Source organism: Schistocerca cancellata, chromosome 1 (genome assembly GCF_023864275.1).
Source record: "Schistocerca cancellata isolate TAMUIC-IGC-003103 chromosome 1, iqSchCanc2.1, whole genome shotgun sequence".
Taxonomy (NCBI): domain Eukaryota; kingdom Metazoa; phylum Arthropoda; class Insecta; order Orthoptera; family Acrididae; genus Schistocerca; species Schistocerca cancellata.
In genome coordinates, this window is record NC_064626.1 from 1,156,540,358 (window position 1) to 1,156,565,412 (window position 25,055).

Genomic DNA, 25,055 nt, shown 5'->3' on the forward strand with positions numbered 1-25,055 from the left:
TCACACCTTGACGACAGCTTTCCCCAAATTTTCACCCCTGAGCATACCGATGGAAGCTTTCGGCGTGTTTTCGAAGCCCTCCGTGACGGTCTCCCTGTATTTGAGCTTTCCCTCCCTGATCCACTGTGCCATCTCGAGGAAGGCCTTATTCCACGGATCCAGCCACCTGGTCACCATGAAACCCTCCATTACGAGTTCCTTCCCGACCATGTGCATCTGGACGACGGGCGCCATGACCACCTTCCTCTCGTTGCAGACGGAGATGCAGCTACACACGGAGATGTGGCCGCGCTGACGCATGTTGCTGATCACCGCAATACTCTGTTCGCCTCCCACGTTGTCGAAGTAGACGTCAACGCCATCTGGAGCAGCCTCCTTCAGTGCCTTGTCCAAGTTCACCGTCTTGTAGATGAAGGCGTGGTGGAAACCTAGCTCCTCCTTCTGCCACTTGACCTGCAAATAGGATAAGACACAGGGAGAAAATTATTAAACTACAATAAAAGTGAAAACATGGTGCGTTGATGCTTAGAAGCACAAAGTACGTACGAGGGGGAAAAACCACTAGACCAATGAGTGCTTGGTCATAAATTCGGGTGCTAGCCTAGCCTGCACGTTGCACTGTTGTGTTTCACCACGGTGTTCAGTGTATTTTTGAGTGCATTATGTCGGAGATAAGTGAATTGCAAATAGGGAGGTTTGTTGGTCCTCTGATGGTGGATGCTTCTGTAAATATGGTGTATCAAATATTTGATGTCTGAAGAGGCGTCGTATCAAAGATTTATACTACATATACGGAAAGCGGCAAAAGGTCATCCGCTAAGTCAATGCTGATGAAAGTGTATGTCGAGTGACCGTAACAGACGCCCATTGAAGAGGATTGCGACGAAAAGTAAGAGGATGAGGGCTGAAAATGTCACTTTAGAACTGAATTTCATTATCATTGTGAAACCTGCCAACAAATGGTTCAACTGGCTCTGAGCACTATGGGACTTTACGTCTGTGGTCATCAGTCCCCTAGAACGTAGAACTACTTAAAACTAACTAACCTAAGGACATCACAGAACACGCAGTCATAAGGAGGCAGAGAAAATCCCTGACCCCGCCGGGAATCGAACCCGGGAACCCGAGAACGCTACCGCACGACCACGAACTGCGGACTTGTTGCAAAAAACAGGAAGCCCATAAAAGGAAAACGTATTACCGAGACCATATAACCTGAAAAAATGGTGGAATGGAAGTAAGCCACTTGGTAGGATTAGTTTTCAGAATGAAGTTTTCCCTTTGCAGCGGAGTGTGTGCTGATATGAAACTTCCTGGCAGATTAAAACTGAATGCCGGACTGACTCGTACATTTCCCAGGCTGTGGCTAAGCCATGTCTCCGCATATATTCTTGCTTCGAAATTTGCTAGTTTTGTCAGGTCCGCGTGAGAGTTTCTGTGAAGTCTGGAAGGTAGGAGACGAGGTACTGGCAGAAATGAAGCTGTGAGAACGGGCGTTGTTTGTGCTTGAGTAGCTCAGATGGCAGAGCACTTGCCCGTGAAAGACAAGGTCCTGAGCCCGAGTCTCGGTCCGGCACGCAGTTTTAATACTGTAGGAAGTTTTAGGATCAGTTTTCCTCCCAAAGCTGTTTCCAATTTCTGAGCGAGTCTATGTCCCAAAACTGAAACACAGCGGTAGTCCGGTGAGGATTTGGTCTGCCATATCCTGGTATTTCACTGGCACCGTGGTTCCTTTACGGGGTCGCATTACTGCCGAGGATTGTCAGACCATTTTGGCTGATCAGGTCCATTCCGTTATACACTACTGGCCATTAAAATTGCTACACCAAGAAGAAATGCAGATGATAAACGGGTACTCATTGGACAAATATATTATACTAGAACTGACATGTGATTACATTTTCACGCAATTTGGGTGCATAGATCCTGAGAAATCAGTACCCGCAACAACCACCTCTGGCCGTAATAGCGGCCTTGATACGCCTGGGCATTGAGTCAAACAGAGCTTGGATGGCGTGTACAAGTACAGCTGCCCATGCAGCTTCAACACGATACCACAGTTCGTCAAGAGTAGTGACTGGCGTATTGTGACGAGCCTGTTGCTCGGCCACCATTGACCAGACGTTTTCTGTTGGTGAGAGATCTGGAGAACGTGCTGGCCAGGGCAGCAGTCGAACATTTTCTGTATCCAGAAAGGCCCATAACGGACCTGCAACATGGGGTCGTGCATTATCCTGCTGAAATGTAGGGTTTCGCAGGGATCGAATGAAGGGTAGAGCCTCGGCTCGTAACACATCTTAAATGTAACGTCCACTATTAAAAGTGCCGTCAATGCGAACAAGAGGTGACCGAGAGGTATAACCAGTGGCACCCCGTACCATCACGCCGGGTGATACGCCAGTATGACGATGACGAATACACGCTTCCAGTGTGCGTTCACCGTGATGTCGCAAAACATGGATGCGACCATCATGATGCTGTAAACAGAACCTGGATTCATCCGAAAAAATGACGTTTTGCCATTCGTGCGCCCAGGTTCGTCGCTGAGTACACCATCATAGTCACTCCTGTCTGTGATGCAGCGTCAAGCGTAACCGCAGCCATGGTCTCCGAGCTGATAGTCCATGCTGCTGCCAACGTCGTTGAACTGTTCGTGCAGACGGTTGTTGTCTTGCAAACGTCCACATCTGTTGACTCAGGGATCGAGACGTGGCTGCACGATCCGTTACAGCCATGCGGATAAGATGCCTGTCATTTCGACTGCTAGTGATACGAGGCCGTTGGGATACAGCACGGCATTCCGTATTACCTTCCTGAACCCACCGATTACATATTCTGCTAACAGTCATTGGATCTCGACCAACGCGAGCAGCAGTAGCGTGATACTGTTTGTTGTCAATAATTATTGCTTTAACGTGACGGCGGATTACCTGGCCTGGGCCACTTGCCCTGAGTAAAAGCTTGAAGATGATTAACACTTGTTGCCTTCTTCTTTTGCTCGTTCATATATTGACACTAAAAAATATACAGTGTGATTCAGCTGCCCCAACCACTGTTATTTTATGCAACCCGAAACGTTATAGGTGGCCTTCGTAAACCACGAGTGAGATTTTCATATTTTCTCGCTCGCTGCTCGAAAATTATTAGCTCTATGGAAAAATAAACAAAACCTTTCTGTAGGAAATTCAGTGTTTTCGCCAGAGGCCGAAGTTTACGAGTTATTCGAGGGAAACGTACAAAAGTGACCTCCAAACGCACTCCGTCTCAACTGGTGAAGATTTCTAGTTTGCTGTTTACGATACTCCTTCATACCACTGCACGAATATTTGCGATTGCACGGATTATTTACCACATTTCATCACCTATTTTGGTCTTAATTGGTTGGCATCATTACCCTACTGGCTTAGTCATGCGCTTAAAATTGTAAAACTGAAGTTTGCCTAGGTTTTACCTAATACTTTCGTGGATTCTAATAGTATACGATAAGCAATTACACAGTTGTATTCGTCAGATCTTCGTAGTACAAAACTACTTTGCTCGTAAGGTGTAAGATTGAACCGAATTGTTAGAGTCATTAGCTTTAGAGCAAAGTTTAAAAAAGTCATTTTTCTTCAGCTGCTCTAACGGTCACGTTAACGAATTGTCCAACAATACTGGTAGCATAATAGCCCAATCAATAGAGATAACAAACGGTCGGATATCGGGAAGTTTGTGTAGTCGAAAATTTTTGTACAGTGGTAGGTCCCACGAACAACGTAGCAGAAATCCTAAGTAGTGAGGGATGAGTGTGGGGTGAAGGTGCGTTTGAATGTCCTTTTTGTACGTTTTTTCTTGAATAACTTTAAATCTGTAGCTTCTAGGGAAAACTTATGACAGGACAAAATTTAACTACATTAAAATGCCTAAAAAAAGGTACTATACTTTTTCTTTGTAGGCATAATCGGTTCACGTAGCAATCAACAGAATATAAAATGTTTAAGAACAAAAACAGTCTCGGTTGCGAAATCAATGTCAATGAGGCGTTCCACTATTTTGGCGCATCATCAGATTGTCCATAAAAAAAAGAAAAAAAACCAGTTACATACAAATGGGGGAAAAGAGGATGCTCCTATCTTGCACGGCTAAGCAGACAATGTGAACTAAGAGTAATAAAAGGGGGGTACGATGTCAAACGGACCGTCTTGGAGCAAGAGAGACACCACAGGTCATTTTAATTTCCACTGTCTATACTTTTACGAATAAATTCATAAAACTTTGTCAGCATGACCAAGAAGAATTAAGGATTCACAATCATAGCAGTGGAAGTTCAAAAAAAATAACAAAATAAATTTTTTTACATGTGAAAGTTCATCATTTTTTTCACTTCGAAAAACAATATGTCATTAAGACACGGAGTAAAACAGCTAATTTTTGTACTACATCCATAGCGTATGCGTGCTGAATCGATAAAACTTCAAGGTATCTGGATCTGCGGCAGTCTTACGCATCGCCAACAAGAGAAAGACATATTCCTAATCGTTAAAATAAAGAAACATAAGTTATAAAATGTAGACTTACCATAATCATGCAAAATTTTCCCGCCACATATTTGTACTTTCTCTGTGTTGTTCTGGCTGTTTCTCTCCTTTCACTAGATCCACTTTATGGTTCAGACGTTTCATAACGGATGGAGGCTAGAAAAAAATCCTGCAAGGACGGGACCAACGACGACTGCCTCGCCGCAGTGGTAACACTTGTTCCAAGTTAAGCGCTGTCGAGCTGGGCTAACGCTTGGATGGGTGACCATCCCGTCTGCCGAACGCTGTTGGCAAGCGTGGTGCACTCAGCCCTTGTGAGGCAAACTGAGGAGCTACTTGACTGAGAAGTGGCGGCTGCGGTCTCGTAATCCTACATACGACCAGGAGAGAGGTGTGCTGGCCACATGCCCTCCTTATCTGTATCAAGTGACGCCTGTGGTTTGAGGATGACGCGACTGCCGGTCGGTACCGTCAGTACCGTTTGACCTTCATGGCCTATTCAGGGGGGCGGGAGGGTTAGTTTTATGTTTTTGTGCTCCAGACGTACATCCTCAGAAATTTCTTCCTCAACTTAAGACCTATAATACTAGTAGAATTCCGTAGACCAGGAATGCCTCCTTTTTCAGTGTTATTCTGCTTTTGATGCCCCCCTTGCTCCGTCCATCATGCCTAAGTAGCACCAATCATTAACTTCATCCACTTCGTGAACACCAATCATGATGTTAAGTTTCTCGCAGTGCTCGTTTCTGCTGCTTCTCATTACGTCTTTCTTCGATTTACTCTCAATCTACACTCTGTACTCATTAGACTCTTCATTCCATTGAGCAGACCCTGTAATTATTCTTCATATTCACTAAGGATAGCAATGTCATCAGTGAATCTTGTCATTGATATCCTTTCACCTTGAAATTTAATTCCAGTGATGAAACTTTCTTTTATTTCGTCATTCCCTCCTCGATACACAGATCTAACAGTAGGGGCGAAAGACTACATGACTGTCTTACATCCTTTTTAATCCGAGCACTTCTGTAATGGTCTTCCACTCTTATGGTTATCTCTTGGCGCTTATACATATTGTACAGGGACAGTCAAAATGATGTGAACACCTGCACTTAATTGGGAACGGTTTATTAATAAGGCGTCGGACCGCCACTTGCCCGTAATATAACTGCGATTCTTTTTGAAATACTGGCATACAATGATTGTATAGTCTCGGTGGAGTGTTATCCCCTTCTTCGATCAGAACCTATTCTAACTCCTGTAGTGACGAGGGATGCGGAAATCTGCTCCGGAGTCTGCTCTCCAATACCGCCCACAAAGGTTCGATAATATTCAAGTCCAGTGGGACTGTGATAGCCAGGGAAGAAGCATGTTGCATGCTCCTAATACTGTATTGTCCTGGCTGTGTGAATGGGTGCATTCTCGTCCTGAAATATGGCATCATTGTTGGGGAACAGCATTTGAATCATGGGGTTCACCTGTACACCTAAAATGTTCACATAATCGTCGGCTGTAACACGGCCACTGAGAGTAATGGTGGGACCAGCAGAATACCACGATATGGTTGCCCATACCATCACGAAAAATTGGCTCTGAGGACTATGGGACTTAACACCTGAGGTCATCAGTCCCCTAGAACTTAGAACTACTTAAACATAACTAACCTAAGGGTATCACACACATCCACGCCCGAGGCGGGATTTAAACCTGCGACCGTAGCGGTCGCGCGGTTCCAGACTGTAACGCCTAGAACCGCTCGGCCACCCCGGCCGGGACACCGTCACACTTCCTCCTCCATGCTTAAGCGTTGTAATCAAGCACTCAGAATCGTAGGCTTCTTTTGGCGTTCTCCAGACGTAAACCCTGCCCGATTTGGAAACAACTAAAACGTTGAGTCGTCAGACGGTGAGACGTGTTTCCAATAATCAGCCGTCTACGATTTATGCTTCTGACACCAAATTTTACTCTCCTTTGCGTCGGTTGTCCTCACTGTGGTTTCGGTATAGCAGGTCGTCCATGAATATTCACTTTATGGAGTTCTCGGCGGACAGTGCCGATAGATAGGGGGTCTCATAGATGGCTATTGAGCTCTACAGTCACTTTAGCCGCCGTAGTTTTGTGTTTTTTGACACAATGCATGTTAGCGTACGACGATCTCTCCCACTTAGTTTTGATTTGCGGCGAACAATTACGTTTACATGATTATGTCTTTCCATGTCTTGTGTAGGCTGGCCTGACTGTTGAAACAGTTGCTCTTGAAGCATCCAATAAGTTGGCTGTCTTGGTTACTGCTCATACAGCTAATCGGGCCCCCACAGTCAGCTCCCTTTGGAATGGTATTAGGTCTTTCGTTTCACGTTGACCTCTTCGTCTGAATGCATATACGAAGTATGCACTACTCGTAAACAACCTGCACTGATGCCCAGTCCGTATTGAACACGCACTGTCCAACGCGACACGTGCTTTACCTGCGTTGTTGACCGTCAAAGACGACCATCCCATTACTACCACTGTGCATATATTTTGCCTCTTCGTTGTGTATTGTTCGCCTTTCCCTATAGCTTTTCCCTACTTTTTTCACTCGCGTTACAGGTGCCAGATACAGCTACAGTTTCTGACGCACTATGCGTCAAAACGTGCATGAAATTCATTGACGTCTGTGACATGAAATGCCCGGCAAGGTGCGACAGTTAACCCACTTTCAAAATCCGTTGACTGTGTTGTCTGCCAGTACAGGCGAACCAATTCGACGCGACAGGACCGAGTGGAAGATTCACCTACACGTCCTGACACTCCTCCCACCTAGTGCAACTACGCCACGGCGAGTGTTACGAATCGAAACTTGGAGTAAGAGGCTCTATCTGAGTCTTCTGGTGCCTCGCAGGCAGGAAAAACTGTTGTACATGGATGCTAGTGAATCTAAGAACATATGACGCTTCCTTGTCGGTGGCATCACATCAAGGAACGCATATTGTAAACGGCCAAAATGAGCTTCCTGCATATTACGCTGTTTTTGTTGTTGTGCTCAGTGAATATGAAGAATAATTACAGGGTCTGCTCAATGGAATGAAGAGTCTAATGAGTACAGAATATGGATTGAGAGTAAACCGAAGAAAGACGTAATGATAGAAACTTAACATCAGGATTGGTGTTCACGAAGTGGATGACGTTAATGATTGCTGCTACTTAGGCTTGATGGACGGAGCAAGGGGGGCATCAAAAGCAGAATAACACTGAAAAAGGAGGCATTCCTGGTCTACGGAATTCTACTAGTATTATAGGTCTTAAGTTGAGGAAGAAATTTCTGAGGATGTACGTCTGGAGCACAAAAACATAAAACTAACCCTCCCGCCCCCCTGAATAGGCCATGACGGTCAAACGGTACTGACGGTACCGACCGGCAGTCGCGTCATCCTCAATCCTCAATCCTCAATCCACAGGTCACTTGATACCGATAAGGAGGGCATGTGGCCAGCACACCGCTCTCCTGGTCGTATGTAGGATTACGAGACCGCAGCCGCCACTTCTCAGTCAAGTAGCTCCTCAGTTTGCCTCACAAGGGCTGAGTGCACCACGCTTGCCAACAGCGTTCGGCAGACCGGATGGTCACCCATCCAAGCGTTAGCCCAGCTCGACAGCGCTTAACTTGGAACAAGTGTTACCACTGTGGCGAGGCCGTAGCACAACAAAATATGGTAGTTAAACATGGACTGTGGGAAAACTGTGACAGAATCGAAGCATTTAAGATGTGATGCCGTAGAACAACTTTGAAAATCAGTTAGACTACTAAGGTAGGGAATGTATGTTACCTTGAGCGCACCAGTCGGCTCCGCCGTGGCAGTACAAGTAGGGCCACGGCTGCAAAACAGTGGTATGAACCGCACACGGCACAGAGTGTGTATTGGCGCGCACACAAAAATTAGTGTGGCAAACGGAGAAACAGGAGCCGCATATAGTGCGGCAAGAAGTACCCAGTTGGCGCGAATGATCGGCTTAAGGCACATTTTCGAAAAAGAAAAGTCTAAAACTAGTAATTAAAATTCATATAAACAAACCAATGCAGAGAAGCATAAAACCCAAAAATAAAATGAAAACACTCCCATATAAAGCATAAAGAATAGGTAAAATGCTTACATGATAAACAACTGAAACGTCCCCTTTGAACAATTATACAAGACTATGCTTAAACTGACACACAATATTTTTAGCGCAACGCAATCTGACTTTCAAAAATCCCTACAAAAGAATGGCCCTGACTAACATTAACCTATACCTTTCACAAATCACTTACCTCACCAAAAATCTTCGTTACTCGAACTACTGCAATACAGCGAGCGCCACTACTGCCAGCTAAATAAAAGATTCAAACTACTGAAGGCACTAACTACTGATAGGCATAGTTAGCAAATGAAAGATTGCGCAGTGTTCATAAATACACTGTTAAGTCACATTAATTGTGACCACGGTCTATCTGCGATATCAATGTGCAATATCCATTCACAGATGGTCTCTGGCAGCATTAGTAGTGGATGCTATACACCGAAACGCCAAAGAAACTGATATAGGCATACATATCCAAATACTGGGATACATAAAAAGTATACGGCGCTGCTGTCGGCAACTTGTATGTCAGACAACAAGTGTCTGGCGCAGGTGTGAGATCTGTTATTGCTACTACAATGGCAGGTTATCAAGATTTAAGTGAGTTTGAACGTTTCGTTATAGTCGGCGCACGTGCGATGGAACACAGGATCTCCGAGGTAGCGATGAAGTGTGGGTTTTTCCCAGGACCATTTCATGAGTGTACATTGAGTATCAGGAATCTGGTAAAACATCAAATCTTCGACATCGCTGTGGCCGGAAAATGATCCTGCAAGAACGGTACCAATGACGACTGAAGAGAATCGTTCAACGTGACAGAAATGCAATCCTTCCGCCAACTGCTGCAGATTTACGAGGTGCATTCAAGTTCTAAGGCCTCTGATTTATTTTCTAATTAACTACTCACCAAAAATCGATGAAACTGGCGTTACTTCTCGACGTAATCGCCCTGCAGATGTACACATGTTTCACAACGCTGACGCCATGATCCCATGGCAGCGGCGAAGGCTTATTTAGGAGTCTGTTTTGACCACTGGAAAATCGCTGAGGCAATAGCAGCACGGCTGGTGAATGTGCGACCACAGAGAGTGTCTTTCATTGTTGGAAAAAGCCAAAAGTCACTAGGAGCCAGGTCAGGTGAGTAGGAGCATGAGGAATCACTTCAAAGATGTTATCACGAAGAAACTGTTGCGTAACGTTAGCTCGATGTGCGGGTGCGTTGTCTTGGTGAAACAGCACACGCGCAGCCCTTCCCGGTCGTTTTTGTTTCAGTGCAGGAAGGAATTTGTTCTTCAAAACATTTTCGTAGGATGCACCTGTTACCGTAGTGCCCTTTGGAACGCAATGGGTAAGGATTACGCCCTCGCTGTCCCAGAACATGGACACCATCATTTCTTCAGCACTGGCGGTTACCCGAAATATTTTTGGTGGCGGTGAATCTGTGTGCTTCCATTGAGCTGACTGGCGCTTTGTTTCTGGATTGAAAAATGGCATCCACGTCTCATCCATTGTCACAACCGACGATAAGAAAGTCCCATTCATGCTGTCGTTGCGCGTCAACATTGCTTGGCAACATGCCACACGGGCAGCCATGTGGTCGTCTGTCAGCATTCGTGGCGCCCACCTGGATGACACTTTTCGCATTTTCAGGTCGTCATGCAGGATTATGTGCACAAAACCCACAGAAATGCCAACTCTGGAGGCGATCTGTTCAACAGTCATTCGGCGATCCGCCAAAACAATTCTCTCCACTTTCTCGATCATGTCGTCAGACCGGCTTGTGCAAGCCCGAGGTTGTTTCGTTTTGTTGTCACACGATGTTCTGCCTTCATTAAACTGTCGCACCCACGAACGCACTTTCGACACATACATAACTCCATAACCACATGTCTCCTTCAACTGTCGATGAATTTCAATTGGTTTCACACCACGCAAATTCAGAAAACGAATGATTGCACGCTGTTCAAGTAAGGGAAACGTCGCCATTTTAAGTATTTAAAACAGTTCTCATTCTCGCCGCTGGCGGTAAAATTCCATCTGCCGTACGATGCTGCCATCTCTGGAACGTATTGACAATGAACGTGGCCTCATTTTAAAACAATGCGCGTGTTTATATCTCTTTCCAGTCCGGAGAGAAAAAATCGGAGGCCTTAGAACTTGAATGCACCTCGTAAATACTGGGCCATCGGAAAATGTCAGCGTGAGAATCATTGAACAAAACATCCCCGACATGGGCTTTCGGAGCCTAAGGCCCACTCTTGTACCCATGAGGACTGCATGACACTATGCTTTACGCCTCGCCTGGGCCCGTCAACATCGACATTGTACTATTGATGACTGGAAACATGTAGTCTCGTTGGACGAGTCTCGTTTCAAACTGTATCGAGTGTATGAACGTGTACGGGTATGGAGACAACCTCATGAATTCATGGATCCTGCATGTCAGCAGGGAACTATTCAACCTAGTGGCGTCTCTGTAATGACGTGGGGCGTGTGCAGTTGGAGTAATATAGGATCCCTGATACGTCTAAATATGGCTCTGACAGTTGACATACACGTAAGCACCCTGTCTGATCAACTGCACCCATTCATATCCATTGCGCATTTCTACGGACATGAGCACTTGAGGCAGGACAATGCGGCACCCTGAACGTACGGAATTGCTACAGAATGGTTCCAGGAACATTAAACACTTCCACTGCCAACCAGGCTCCCCAGAAAAGAACGTCATTGAGCATATCTGGGATGCCTTGTAACGTGCTGTTCAGAAGAGATGGCCACCCCCTCGCACTCTTACGGATTTATGGACAGCCCTGCAGGATTCTTGGTGGCAATTCTCTCCAGCACTACTTCAGACATTAGTCGAGTGTATGCTACGTCGTGTTGTTGCACTTCTGCGTGCTCGCGGGGCCCTACACGCTATGAGTGAGATGTAGCACTTTCTTTGGTTCTTCAGTGTATAAAGCGTGTCGAGGAGGGGGGGGGGGAATCAAAAACGTGATTTGAGAAACTGTAATGCACCACAGGCCATAGATAACTGGGGTATTCGACGGTTGCGGAGATGTGTAGTGGAGAATAGCGGTGCAAAAGTTGAGTAAATGACCGTCTAGATGAAGCCAGGGACTACCAACAGTGACTGCACGAAGACCGTTCAGCGAATGTTGGTGTGTGCGGCCCTCCGCAGCAGGCACCTGGATCATGCATGCACAGTTGTTCATCGCCGTTGCAGGCTGGAATTTTGACGCCATTACTTCAACTGGACATCTACTGGGTGGCGCCAAGTGGACTTCTCAGATGACAGGTGAATTTCTGGGTGTACGGCGTGAAACATCTGAAAGCATACATCCTGTAGCAATCTTAGGAAATGTCCAACCCGGAAGAGACAGTTATGGTCTCGCGCATGATTAATTTCTGCGATCTATTCGAAAGTTATTGTTAATTCTTCAGCAACAGAGTTGTACGGTGTGTAAAAGTCTGGGTTCTGTTAAAACTAGTTACAGAACATGTGGGAGGTGAAGCCATACTTCTTCGGTCTTGCACGACCTTCTTTCTGGAATAATTTCTGTAATTTCAGAAAAAAATACTGCAGCGCACATAAAGTGAATGCCGTCATTTCAGAGATAAATATGAAAATATATTAAAGTCCATGGTGGAGCGCCATACATCACTCGTATTGAAGTCGGACGATTTCCAGTAACATCATACAGACGACGTGTTTAAAGTTACCTCGTGACAGATGTGTGATGTTACGACCCTGCTACGTGCTATCAGTTACGGCACCAGCTAACAGATGTCACTATCATACGGAAACCACGTGTGTACGTGTACCTCACCCCTCATGGTAATGTACATGTGCATCAGTGAAAAAGGCCAATAAAAAGGTGTTAGCATGTGGACGTAATGTGCTGTTCCAGTCTCTTCTGTACCTAAGGTCCATCACCGTTCCCTTTGGATTCCTACGTAATTCGATGCCCTCCGATACACACGATCGAACAGCGGAGGAGTGGTACTCAAGCGTCAACTTTAGGTTACAATATCTCCGGATGTAATTAACATTTTACAATGCAACAAACGGCACTGATTACGTATTTGTTTATATGTTCAGATGTGCTAACAAAACTAACGGGGCTCCATTTAAAAAAACGTAGGTTTGTGTTAAAAAATTTACTTCCGTGCATTTTTGTATGGTTTGCATTAAACAATTACACTAGCCCCTCTCGTCAAGTTCAGTCTGTGGAATCGGTTCGTCAGTATTTGATGTGGTTTACGAAATATATCCAGTGGTAACGTTAAGTGACTCACCCTGTATATAAAACTACTGACGTTTCGATCCCTGTTGCAAGCGATCTTCTTCAGAGTGTTTTTGTTTAATGTAAACAAAAACACTCTAAATAAGGTAAAGACACCGTGAAGAAGGAATAACGCCGCTTGCAACAGGGATCGAAACTTCTGTAGTTTTACATATATTGACAATACTGAATGTGCTAATGGCCGCGGAAGCTTACGCCTATATTCATACTTAGACTTCATGGCATTTAATAACAAGTTAAACTTGGAAGAAGAAAATATTTGATGCGCCGTTTAGGTACGTGTAGTGCGGCTTGTTCTGCTTCACATTGTCCAGTCGGGGAAAGTTATTTGTTTTGTAACACGGCAGGCGTGTGAGCTGTGGAAGAGAAGAAGATCAGAGTAAGGAGAGTGGAACCATTTTCTGTCCGTAAGCAACAAACCTAGACGTTTGAATTTCTGCTACAGGGCTGTCTAGAGGCAGACGTCTGAAATTTGTTCCAAGACACAACTCCCTTTCGTGGTCATGAATAACTCTTTATAAGAGATATATTACAGAATAAAATAACCGTTTACGAGGGATATATTACTTAATAAAATAACATAGCGATGCTGTGGATTCACGTTTCTGTTTTCATTCTGTAAGTATAAGGATATGAATTTCCTTCTGCTGATGTGCCCCAACCAGTTTTGAACTACGTCTTCCGTCGCCAGGCTTGGAATTTTTTGGGCCCTGTAACGAGGCATGCTAACGGGCAGTCAAATAATTCACGACAGGTGGACAGGTGTACACAATATTTTGAGCATTTGGCGAATGCTGGGATCCTGAAAATATCTTCCCAGAAGGAAGAAGAAATTGAGGTACATCAACATGATAGAGATAGAGCAATTAAGAAACTGGCGAATAATAAGGCACCAGGAGAAGACAGGGCAACGGGAGAGCTGTTGTAAGCAGGAGGTGGCACACATCAGAAAGAGATATATGATATCATAATTATGGAAAAAGGAAGAGATCCCAGAAGAGTGGAATTCAGCTACCATTATCCCACTGCCCAAAACTTACAGTAAAAAGAACTGTTGTAATGATAGAAGTATTGCTCTGTTATGCGTGCCATATAATGTGTTATCATTAATAATTCTTGAAAAGCTAAAGAATTTTGGTGAAGATATTGTTGGAGAGTTCCACGGTGATGTTTGGGCAGCACGATCAACCATGGATCAAATATGCACTATGTGACAAATCTGGGACAACTTCTGGAAATTCAGCCATCGGTTCCTGGTAAGGTTTGTAAATTTTTAGAGGGCGTATTATAACATACACAGTAAAGTATGTACAACGTCCTTAGCGGGCTTCGCATACCAAGGAAGTTAATTAACTTGATGAAGGTGTATTCAGCAAAGACAAAAGGCATGGTAACATACCAGGGGAGTTATTCAAGGAATTCAGCATCAGGACAGGTGTCAGACCAAGGGATGCCATTTCACCGCTGCCTTCTAATTATTTATAGTTTGGTCCTGGAAAAAGTAAATTTGACAAATGAAAAAAGACGGAAAAGGGGTGAAGTCTAAGACCGTACTTATTGGGATATGCAGACGGCATTGCAGCCAGATCAGAATCAGGGGAAGAGATTGTGGAAACCAAAGAGTACTTACTAAAGAATGCCAGTAATGTTGAACTGACGATTAACGTAGCGAAGATTGAAGTGATAGAAGCATCCAGAGAAGCCCCTAATGATGGAAGTTTCCAGAGGAGACTCTAATAACACAGCATTATTGATTGAAATATGGAATATAACCAGAATGGAAAATTTGAATTACCTTGGCACCTGGTTCAACCATCACCATAACCTAAAACAAGAAATTAATCAACATATTTTCAATAGATCTGAAACTTGGTTCATTTTGTAGCAATCGAAAAATTTATAAGTTGCCGGCCGGAGTGGCCGTGCGGTTCTAGGCGCTACAGTCTGGAGCCGAGCGACCGCTACGGTCGCACGTTCGAATCCTGCCTCGGGCATGGATGTGTGTGATGTCCTTAGGTTAGTTAGGTTTAATTTGTTCTACGTTCTAGGCGACTGATGACCTCAGAAGTTAAGTTGCATAGTGCTCAGAGCTATTCATCAGTTAACACCAAACGTAAGGCCCATAATGAAGTGATAGTATTAGTGTTGTTATGCTGAACAGAAGCGTACCACAAAAAGCGTGATAACCTGCTGCCTTTTTGATGAAAAATGATGAGAAAGATTTTTGGACTAGTCCGCGAAGAGAACACGTCGAGACATAGAAGGAATCAGTAACAGTAATACCTAATGAAACTACCGAACACCGTACAGAAAATGGAAGTGAAAGAGAATGAGCTAGCAGAGTACACAGCCGTGAAGGATATACATGCCAGGTTGAAGCTGTAGTTGTGGGATAATATGACAACTCATCCAATTCGATGACCAAGGAAGTGATGGGAGGGTGAACTGGAGGAGGACGTTCAGCAGTCGGGTGTCCTTGAGAACCGGATCCAAAGTGCACAAAATCATCTATGGAGAAACTTAGTAAGGTCGATGATCAATCTTCAGGGTCCATGATCCCCGATGAGGAAGTGTTTAGTCTTCGGAAGATGTTGAGTGAAAGAGGCATAATGGGGAGAACACACATAAAGATTACCTTTTGGTCAGAGCCAGCGATGCCGATGACCTTGCAGCCATTGATGCGCGCTATCTGTCCCGCTACGGAGCCCACGGTGCCCGCCGCGCCACTACCGACCACCACCTCCCCCGGCTTGGGGCGGCAGATGTCGAGCAGTCCGAAGTAGGCGGAGGCTCCCGGCATTCCCAGCACCCCCATTGCCAGCGACATAGGTAGGTCCCCGTAGTCCGGCACCAGCATCGGCGGCAGGCGCCGGCGTCGGATCCACCACTGTGCGGTCGCGCCAGCCCAAGGTGCCGACAACGTGCCGTCCTACCAGGTGCTGTGGCGATCGGCTCTCAACTATGCGTGCCACCTGTAACCAGACCGCAGACGTATCAGCAATCAGTCAGGAGTGGAAACGTTCGCTCATTCTAACCACTATGAGGAGAACATTTTCACCCCCAGAGGTCTCATTCCTATGTTTCATAATATGGTGTGTAGCCTTGGTAATAGCCTCAATTTAGTGACGAGGAGAGTGTGCTGATTTGCTTAGACATATCCTGATGGTTTCCACTGACATCAGCAGCTTGCATATGAGATAATTAAACATGTAAACGAAACGGAAAGAGATGTTGCAAGACTGAAACTTATAAATTGAGAAAACTCGATTTGTGCAAACAATTTAAGTGTTGACGAAAGAGTTCACAGGTGAACAGCCGGGTGTAAGTATCTAACGGGCACAATATTTCGGCAAGCGACTACACTGCCATCATCAGGTGCGCTGACGAACCTTCGACCATAGATACTAGTAGACTGGCCTTGCTGTGCAGAAGGTATAGGGCTGGTGTGGCTCCAACATAAACTACGTGACTGTTGGCAAAACGTGGCGGGATTTCAAATCAGCGGTCTGCCATCCTATGTTTGTATCGTATTCTACCCACATTTCTCAATTGATTACCAAACGCTTCCAAGATAAATTACTTTTTTATTTGCGAAAACTTATGTCAGATCTACATTTGACCTGGATTTGTTCACAATACCATTTATAAAATCTAACAAATACATCGAACGCCCCTCTGGTGCGCAGCGAGACGAAATTACTATAAACTATCGATTAAAGTAAAATGTCGTTAAAATTCTTTTAAACAGTAAGAGTGGGCTCGTGTCAAAACTTCAAATATTGGATTCGCCGCTGTTGAGCTCTAGTCACTTATAAAAGAAAGTGGAATATGGGAATTATGTCAACTACAAGTGCCAAAATTGTTGACTTTAGGAGCAGGTCCATTTTAGAGTATCAATTTTAAGTGCGCTTCAAAGGTTTAGTTTCTACTATTTGTACAAAAGTTTAAACTGTCACTTAAAAAAATGATATTTTAGATGAAAGGTGAGACTTTGAAGTTTTAGAAAATAATTTTGGAGCCTACATTTATTTAATAGTATTAGACGGTAGAAAAAAATTCTCTTCATGTGTCGACTATAGGTGCTCTTATCTTATTGTAATCTCACTTGTATATACAAAAAGGCGCGTATGTGCAGATGGCCTAAAGTTTTTCCGTTTCAGGGCCTGTATCCGAAGCTGCTTTCGGTTTTCATCCTTAGTGAACCTATGAGTAGAAACGAGAAACAGTTATATTTACTTCTGTAACCGAATTATCACAGACACTTTCCAAAATGAAATATGAGTCTGACTTTACAGGCCTCACTTTCAACACTTTAATTTACGTCATACTCTATTTCAAGTGCAAAAATCATGTAAAAGTCACTTCATCAGATTTCACTAAACGTATCTGCACTATCATAGAAACACACGTGAAATGTAATGCCATTTCCTCCGACAAAACGCTGAGTACAGCCATAAGCACAACACGAAACTACCATGTTTTGCCAACATTCACGTGACTTTAGCCCAGAGATGTTGGAGCCACGAAAATGACGTCAGGGCCAGTCTATTATATTTATGGTGGAAGTGACGAACCGACCGCTGAGGCGCCGGGGCCGGGCTTTTATCTCCTCCCCCTTCCAGGTGTTCCGAACGTGGTTCACGACCAGGCGCGGGGCATCCAGCATCCACTCACTTCGCGGTCTGTGCGCAGGGGAGCGTGCTGGCGGCGTCTTGTTAGTATCTCTGCCTGTGCCCGAAGTCAATTCGTGGTAGTATGTCTTCTTTCTCATTTTAATGAGATTCACGAAAGAAGTGGTCCCACTACGAAAGACTTCGAGAACTGGGCGCGGATAGCATTCGGAACGCCTCGACGGTAGGAGAGGGAGCGGGGGGAGAAGATAAACCTGGCGCCGGTGCCTTGGCGGCAGTTCGTCACCGCACCTGATGATGACGACGTGGTCGCTTGCCGAAACATTGTGCCCGTTGGACGCAAACACCTGGCTGTTCACTTGTGAACTCTTACATCATAAAGTACGCCAAGAGAAATTGAAGAACCACAATTTATGTGTTAACTCAATGTCAACTGAATAAATATAAAAGCTCCCAAAACCAGGAGAAGCAGGACACGTGCCACGATTGATAAGTGTATCATAGAACTACTGTAGGATGGTGGAATATCCCTTACATATGGGCTGCAGACATGCATACTTGCATGTCCGAAGGAACAATGCGATGTATCGAACACAGACACAGCACTAATGTACGATAGACGTGCAATAAGTAAAGCAACACTTTTTTGTCTCAGCCAATTACGTTTGAAAAAAAAAGCGGAATTTGTAGTGGAACATCTTGGAATATTCCAGCTTCAGCTCATATGGTTTCATGAAGCTTCTAAACGTGACAGCGCTACAAGTATCCCTTGAAATGGCCTCTGTAACAGAGGTGCGTCCCAAACAGACAGCTGCCATTGAGTTTCATGTGGCGGAAAACCAGAGCTTCACAGATATTCATAGGCGCTTGCAGATTGTCTACGGAGACCTATCACTGAACAAAAGCACTGTCCGAAGCCTGCAAAGCCGATCGGCCACGCACAGCTGTGCCTTCTGCAACGTTGGAACATGTGGGCACTCTCATTCGAGGTTATTGATGGATCACAATGAAACTCCTTGCAACACCACTGGAAATGTGTGCTTACGGTGCAGAGATCAAATGTATTGTGCTACTCTCAGGAAACTGAAAAAACCATTTCAGCTTGTTTATGGCCACAAAAATCAAAACCAACTTCTCGTTCTCCATGGTGATTCAGAGCCTCAGACAAGTCTGCGCACCAGAGAGGAGGTCACAGAACTTCATCGGAGTGTTCTTCCTCTTCCAACCTACAGCCCGGATCTCGAACCTTCCGTCTTCCATCTGTTTGGCCCAATGAAGGACGCACTCCGCGGGGAGCAGTCAGTGTATGATGCAGCCAGCCATGACTCCGACGTCGATCAGTAGAGTGGTGTCATGGGGGCATACAGGTTGTCGCAGTAAGATGGCGCAAAGCGATCGCATTGTACGCCGATTACACCTTTTGCAGGCAGTTCTAAGCAAAGAAGGAAAAGCAGAAAGGTGGAAGGGATATATAGAGGGTCTACAGAAGGGCGATGTACTTGAGGACAATATTATGGAAATGGAAGAGAATGTAGATGAAGATGAAATGGGAGATATGATAATGCATGAAGAGTCTGACAGAGCACTGAAAGACTTGAGTCGAAACAAAGCCCCGGGAGTAGACAACATTCCATTATAACTACTGACAGCCTTGGGAGAGCCAGTCCTGACAAAACTCTACCATTTGGTGAGAAAGATGTATGAGACAGGCGGAATACCCTCAGGCTTCGAGAAGAATATAATAATTCCAATCCCAAAGAAAGCAGGTGTCGACAGATGTGAAAATTACCGAACTATCAGTTTAATAAGTCACAGCTGCAAAATAATATCGCGAATTCCTTACAGACAAATGGAAGAACTTGTAGAAGCCGACCTCGGGGAAGATCAGTTTGGATTCCCTAGAAATATTCGAACACTTCCTACAGCGCATATGTAATTGCATTTCAGAATTCCTGTGAGTTATCCATTTCACAAAAGTGGAAACGAGTTTATTTAATCGCACCGCATCTTGCTACAACGATTTAAAATTCGATGGCAACTAAGTACTTTAGTTGGATAATGTTAGATCAACTCATGTGGCGGATTCGGAAATTGTGTCACATAATAACAAGAAAGATCCGGTTGCCTGATATCCAGATGCAATAAAATGACTGTTACGAAAGCAGAAATTTATTAAACAGGTGCTGGGAGATAAAATATCCTCTATTATACATACAACAGCAATCAAGAAGTATCGAACTAACATAAAGACAGAAACAGAATAGATTCGCAAATCCTTAGAGCAGTTTTTTTAAGATGAGACACTTCAAGCATATATTCTCAAACTTTAAAATTTCTTAAAAATGTCACTTACTTTATTTTACTAAGATGGCTGGAGTTTTGATAATTTAATAACGGGCTGAAGTATGGTCGCTATCACATTTATGAGCACTAAATCAAAGTTGGAACTTTAGTTGGGATATCTATTAATTTATAAATTAGATACATTTCTCAAAGTTTTGTTATCCCTTAAGTAATCATCAGTATTAAATATTACTCATTGTCTGCTACGTGGAAGTCGTAGGATAACTTAGAAACGCCGCCAGTCATGTGGAGCAGTCTGAAGCTTTCTTGGAGTGCTTTCCTCAATTTAGGAATCAAGTTGAAGTCACAAGGGCCTAAGTCCGGGAAACGTGTTGGGTAGCGCAGTACTTTCCAGTCCCATCGACCGAACAAATCAGTCACAACTTGTGCTATACCCGCCCGACCCTTGTCGTACAAAAAGATGGGATGGTCGTACAGAGAGTGTTGCCGCTTATTTTTCTAAGCTGTTGGAACACGGCCTGCGACCATCTGAGAGGAAGGAGCAGTGATACTTTCTGTACGACCAGCCGACCGTTATGCACGACAATGCTCGGTCACATATGGCGCAAGTTGGTACCGATTTGTTCGATCGATGGGGCTAGGACGTAGTGTAGCACACAACAAATTCCCCGGACTTAGGCCCTTGTGACTTCAACTTGATTTCCAAATTGAAGAAAGCGCTTCATGACACTCGTTTAAGAACTCGAAGGGCAATAGATCGCTCCACTCTATCAACGCAACTAGAGATGCGGAGGGTATTCTACAACTTCAACATCGCTGGCAAAATGTTATTTACAATGCTGGTGACTAATTTTGAAAACAGTAAAACCTTGAAAACTGTATCACTTTATATGAATTGTAAATAATTAGTTGCCACTACTAAAATTCCAGCCCCCGTACGACAGAAAAACTCGTTTTTGGTGAATATTAATGTAAATCAAAATCGAGCTAGCGTTCGGGTGGCTTAGATGTGTTACTAAATACATGTCTACAGTTCGATATCGCTGCGCAGTATCGTATTTATCTTCCGACATCGGGCAAGTGACTTTCAAATTAACTGTGTCACCTGTACGGGAATATACACAATTAATGTACGATTACAGGCTGTAGACATATGGTTGCCGACGTTGAAAGCTTCGATGTCAAACCAAACACCTTTCAGCCGTCTAGTTCCCAAACTTATTTTATTTGGCTACCAGTTTCGGCGATTCACTACGCCATCTTCAGGGCCCTCACCGACGTATACGAAGATTCCACCTCGGTTCTGGTCAAAACAGAGGCTGTAGCGAGCATAAATCTGCTAATACCAGTATTGCTGGCCGGTATTTAGACCAGAACCGAGGTGGAATATTCGTATACGTCTGTGAGGGACCTGGAGATGGCATAGTGAATCGCCGAAACTGCTAGCCAAATAAAATAAGTTTGGGAACTAGACGGCTGAAAGGTGCTTGACTTCACTTCCTGTATCGAGCAGCCGAGCCCCGCATCCATTTCTGAAAAGACAGACATACAGAGTATGGAAGTTTGAGTCTGGCAGTGAGCCGAACCAAATTGTAAGGCGACCGCTCGCGATAAGCGAGTCACGGTCCGTCGCAAAATTTTTAATGTCGTCATTCAATTATACAGCTGATGGTTGGCCATAATCGCAACTGCAAATACGTTTAATGTTTACAGTTCGTTTTGTGAGAACACTTTCCCAAAATCAGTGGGGAGAAAGACTTTTTCAACAATTTTTTTGTAGATGTCAAGCGCCACTTGAGATTGAGCTGATGTTGTAGTGGGTCAGGATGATCTAAACTTCTTTTATTTTTTGTGAAATTCAAGAAAATACGGGCTCGTGAATACGTTAAAACTTCTCTAGTCCGAGTCATGAGGGACTTCTAAGAGTTATTGACAAAATGACTACTGATTGTGAACACACATTTGGTTTTAACAATATTTACAACGCACATCGCAGATCCTGACAGCGCAAGTGAAATTCAGAACCAAAGACAAGGAATCCACTGTAGCCATCAGATTCATTAGCTTAAGATGATGAAAGGGGCAAGTGGGATTTGTGGAATACTTGTACTATTTTAATGAGGTTCAGCTTTTACATTTATTGACCTCAAGCAGAGGTGACGACACATGTCACAGACGATTCGACTGAACAGTAATTTAACTATACTTGACTGCCGACCGTAAACTTTACATACCTGTGATCCGATCATGGGAGCCCCGACCTTTTACCTGTGTGTGAACCCCCTCTGGTAGGGGTCGACGCGGATGTACTCTGTCTCGCACAGTATCTGCCCATCCTGCAACGGTGGCAGTTCTTCTTCCTCGATTCTGAAGTCGTCGACTTACGGCTCTCTTTTGAAGAGATTTGCAAGGACGAACTTGCGTGCCTTCACCATAACTAGCTAGGTCAATCCACGGACAGCAGGTTGTAGAACTTGTTCAGCTGCCTAAGATTGGATCAATAGGGTGCTGTCTCAGCCGACAAGCGCACGTAGCTGCTACCGAAGCGACGTATTCTGCGATTATATTGTAACAAATAAGCCCTCGGTCACAAATATTAAGTCAAAATTCACCTGGTTTCGACGCTACTATGAGCTCATAGTAGCGTCGAAACCAGGTGAATTTTGACTTAATATTTGTGACCGAGGGCTTATTTGTAACAATATAATTCTGACACGGTCACAGAGCCTTAGCAGCTATGTTAAAAGTTTTACGTATTCTGAGATGTTATACGGCGAGTCTGGTCTCGTATTATATCAGGCGGTTTGTTACATGAAATGGCAGACAATGCGTCAATGAGGGACGCTGCTTTAAGCTGCGAGGCGCTCGCCAATTGGCTAAGGACCGGCAATGAAGGAACCGCTGCGTCATTCAAACATATCTGCGAGCGGCTTTATTTACGCGTGAGTCAGTACGACTTTTATTCAAATGATGGCAGGCCTTCTGTTTTGTCTCAACACGGTGACAAAGCGCCATGCGACGATGCCTTTCGCAGCTTTGTGTCGTTTCGAGTAACCACATTTTCTCGCATAGCTGACCTCTTGTTTAGTGTCCGATGTGTTGTCATCACCTGTTACGTCCCCCTTTACATAACTAGGTTTTGAGAAAATACGTTTGACCACTTTCGGGTATGTCTAACAGAAAGTAAAATTTGGCAAAGCTTTCGTTTTCAATGGAAAATGTAACACCGATTAGTGAGGGACTGGTTTACAGGTTATCTCTTTTGTTGTTGTGGTCTTCAGTCCTGAGACTGGTTTGATGCAGCTCTCCATGCTACTCTATCCTGTGCAAACTTCTTCATCTCCCAGTACCTACTGCAGCCTACATCCTTCTGAATCTGCTTAGTGTATTCATCTCTTGGTCTCCCTCTACGATTTTTACCCTCCGCGCTGCCCTCCAATACTATCAGAACATGTCCTACCAACCGATCCCTTCTTCTAGTCAAGTTGTACCACAAGCTTCGCTTCTCCCCAATCCTATTCAATACCTCCTCATTAGTTATGTGATCTACCCATCTAATCTTCAGCATTCTTCTGTAGCACCACATTTCGAAAGCTTTTATTCTCTTCTTGTCTAAATTATTTATCGTCTATGTTTCACTTCCATATATGGCTACACTCCATACAAATACTTTCACAAACGACTTCCTGACACTTAAATCTATACTCGATGTTAACAAAGTTCTCTTCTTTAGAAACGCTTTCCTTGCCATTGCCAGTCTACATTTTATATCCTCTCTACTTCAGCCATCATCAGTTATTTTGCTCCCCAAATAGCAAAACTCCTTTACTACTTCAAGTGTGTCATTTCCTAATCTAATTCCCTCAGCATCACCTGACTTAATTTGACTACATTCTATTATCCTCGTATTGCTTTTGTTGATGTTCATCTTATATCCTCCCTTCCAGACACTGTCCGTTCCGTTCAACTGCTCTTCCAAGTCCTCTGACAGAATTACAATGTCACCGGTGAACCTCAAAGTTTTTATTTCTTCTCCATCATTTTAATTCCTACTCCGAATTTTTCTTTTGTTTCCTTTACTGCTTGCTCAATATACAGATTGATTAAACATCGGGGAGAGGCTACAACCCTGTCTCACTCCCTTCCCAACCACTGCTTCCTTTCATGTCCCTCGACTCTTATAACTGCCATCTGGTTTCTGTACAAATTGTAAATAGCCTTTCGCTCCCTGTATTTTACCCCTGTCACCTTCAGAATTTGAAAGAGGGTATTCCAGTCAACATTGTCAAAAGTTTTCTCTAAATCTACAAATGCTAGAAACGTAGGTTTGCCTTTCCTTCATCTAGCTTTTAAGATAAGTCATAGGGTCAGTATTGCCTCACGTGTTCCAATATTTTACGGAATCCCAACTGATCTTCCCCAAGGTCGGCTTCCACTAGTTTCTCCATTCGTCTGTAAAGAATTCGCGTTAGTATTTTGCAGCTGTGACTTATTAAACTGATAGTTCGGTAATTTTCACTTCTGTCAACACCTGCTTTCTTTGGGATTGGAATTATTATATTCTTCTTGAAGTCTGAGGGTATTTCACATGTCTCATATATCTTGCTCACGAGATGGTAGAGTTTTGTCTTGACTGGCTCTCCCAAGGCTGTCAGTACTTCTAAGGGAATGTTGTCTATTCCCGGGGCCTTGTTTCGTCTCAGGTCTTTCAGTGCTCTGTCAAACTCTTCACGCAGAATCATATCTCCCATTTCATCTTCATATACATCCTCTTCCATTTCCATAATATTGTGCTCAAGTACATCGCCCTTGTATAGATCCTCTATATACTCCATCCACCTTTCTGCTTTCCCTTCTTTGCTTGGAACTGGGTTTCCATCTGAGCTCTTGATAGTCATACAAGTGGTTCTCTTTTCTCCAAAGGTCTCTTTAATTTTCCTGTAGGCAGTATCTATCTTACCCCCAGTGAGATCAGCCTCTACATTTGTCCTCTAGCCATGTATGCTTAGCCATTTTGCACTTCCTGTCGATCTCATTTTTGAGACGTTTGTATTCCTTTTTGCCTGCTTCATTTACTGCATTTTTATATTTTATCCTTTCATCAATTAAATTCAATATTTCTTCTGTTACCCAAGAATTTCTACTAACCCTCATCTTTTTACCTACTTGATCCTCTGCTGCTTTCACTACTT

General features: G+C 44.1%; 1 pseudogene; it reads right to left on the minus strand.

Annotated features, from left to right (window-relative positions):
• Positions 1–22,298, minus strand: LOC126093363 (prostaglandin reductase 1-like; annotated as a pseudogene).
• Between the last annotated feature and the right edge of the window lie 2,757 nt (positions 22,299–25,055).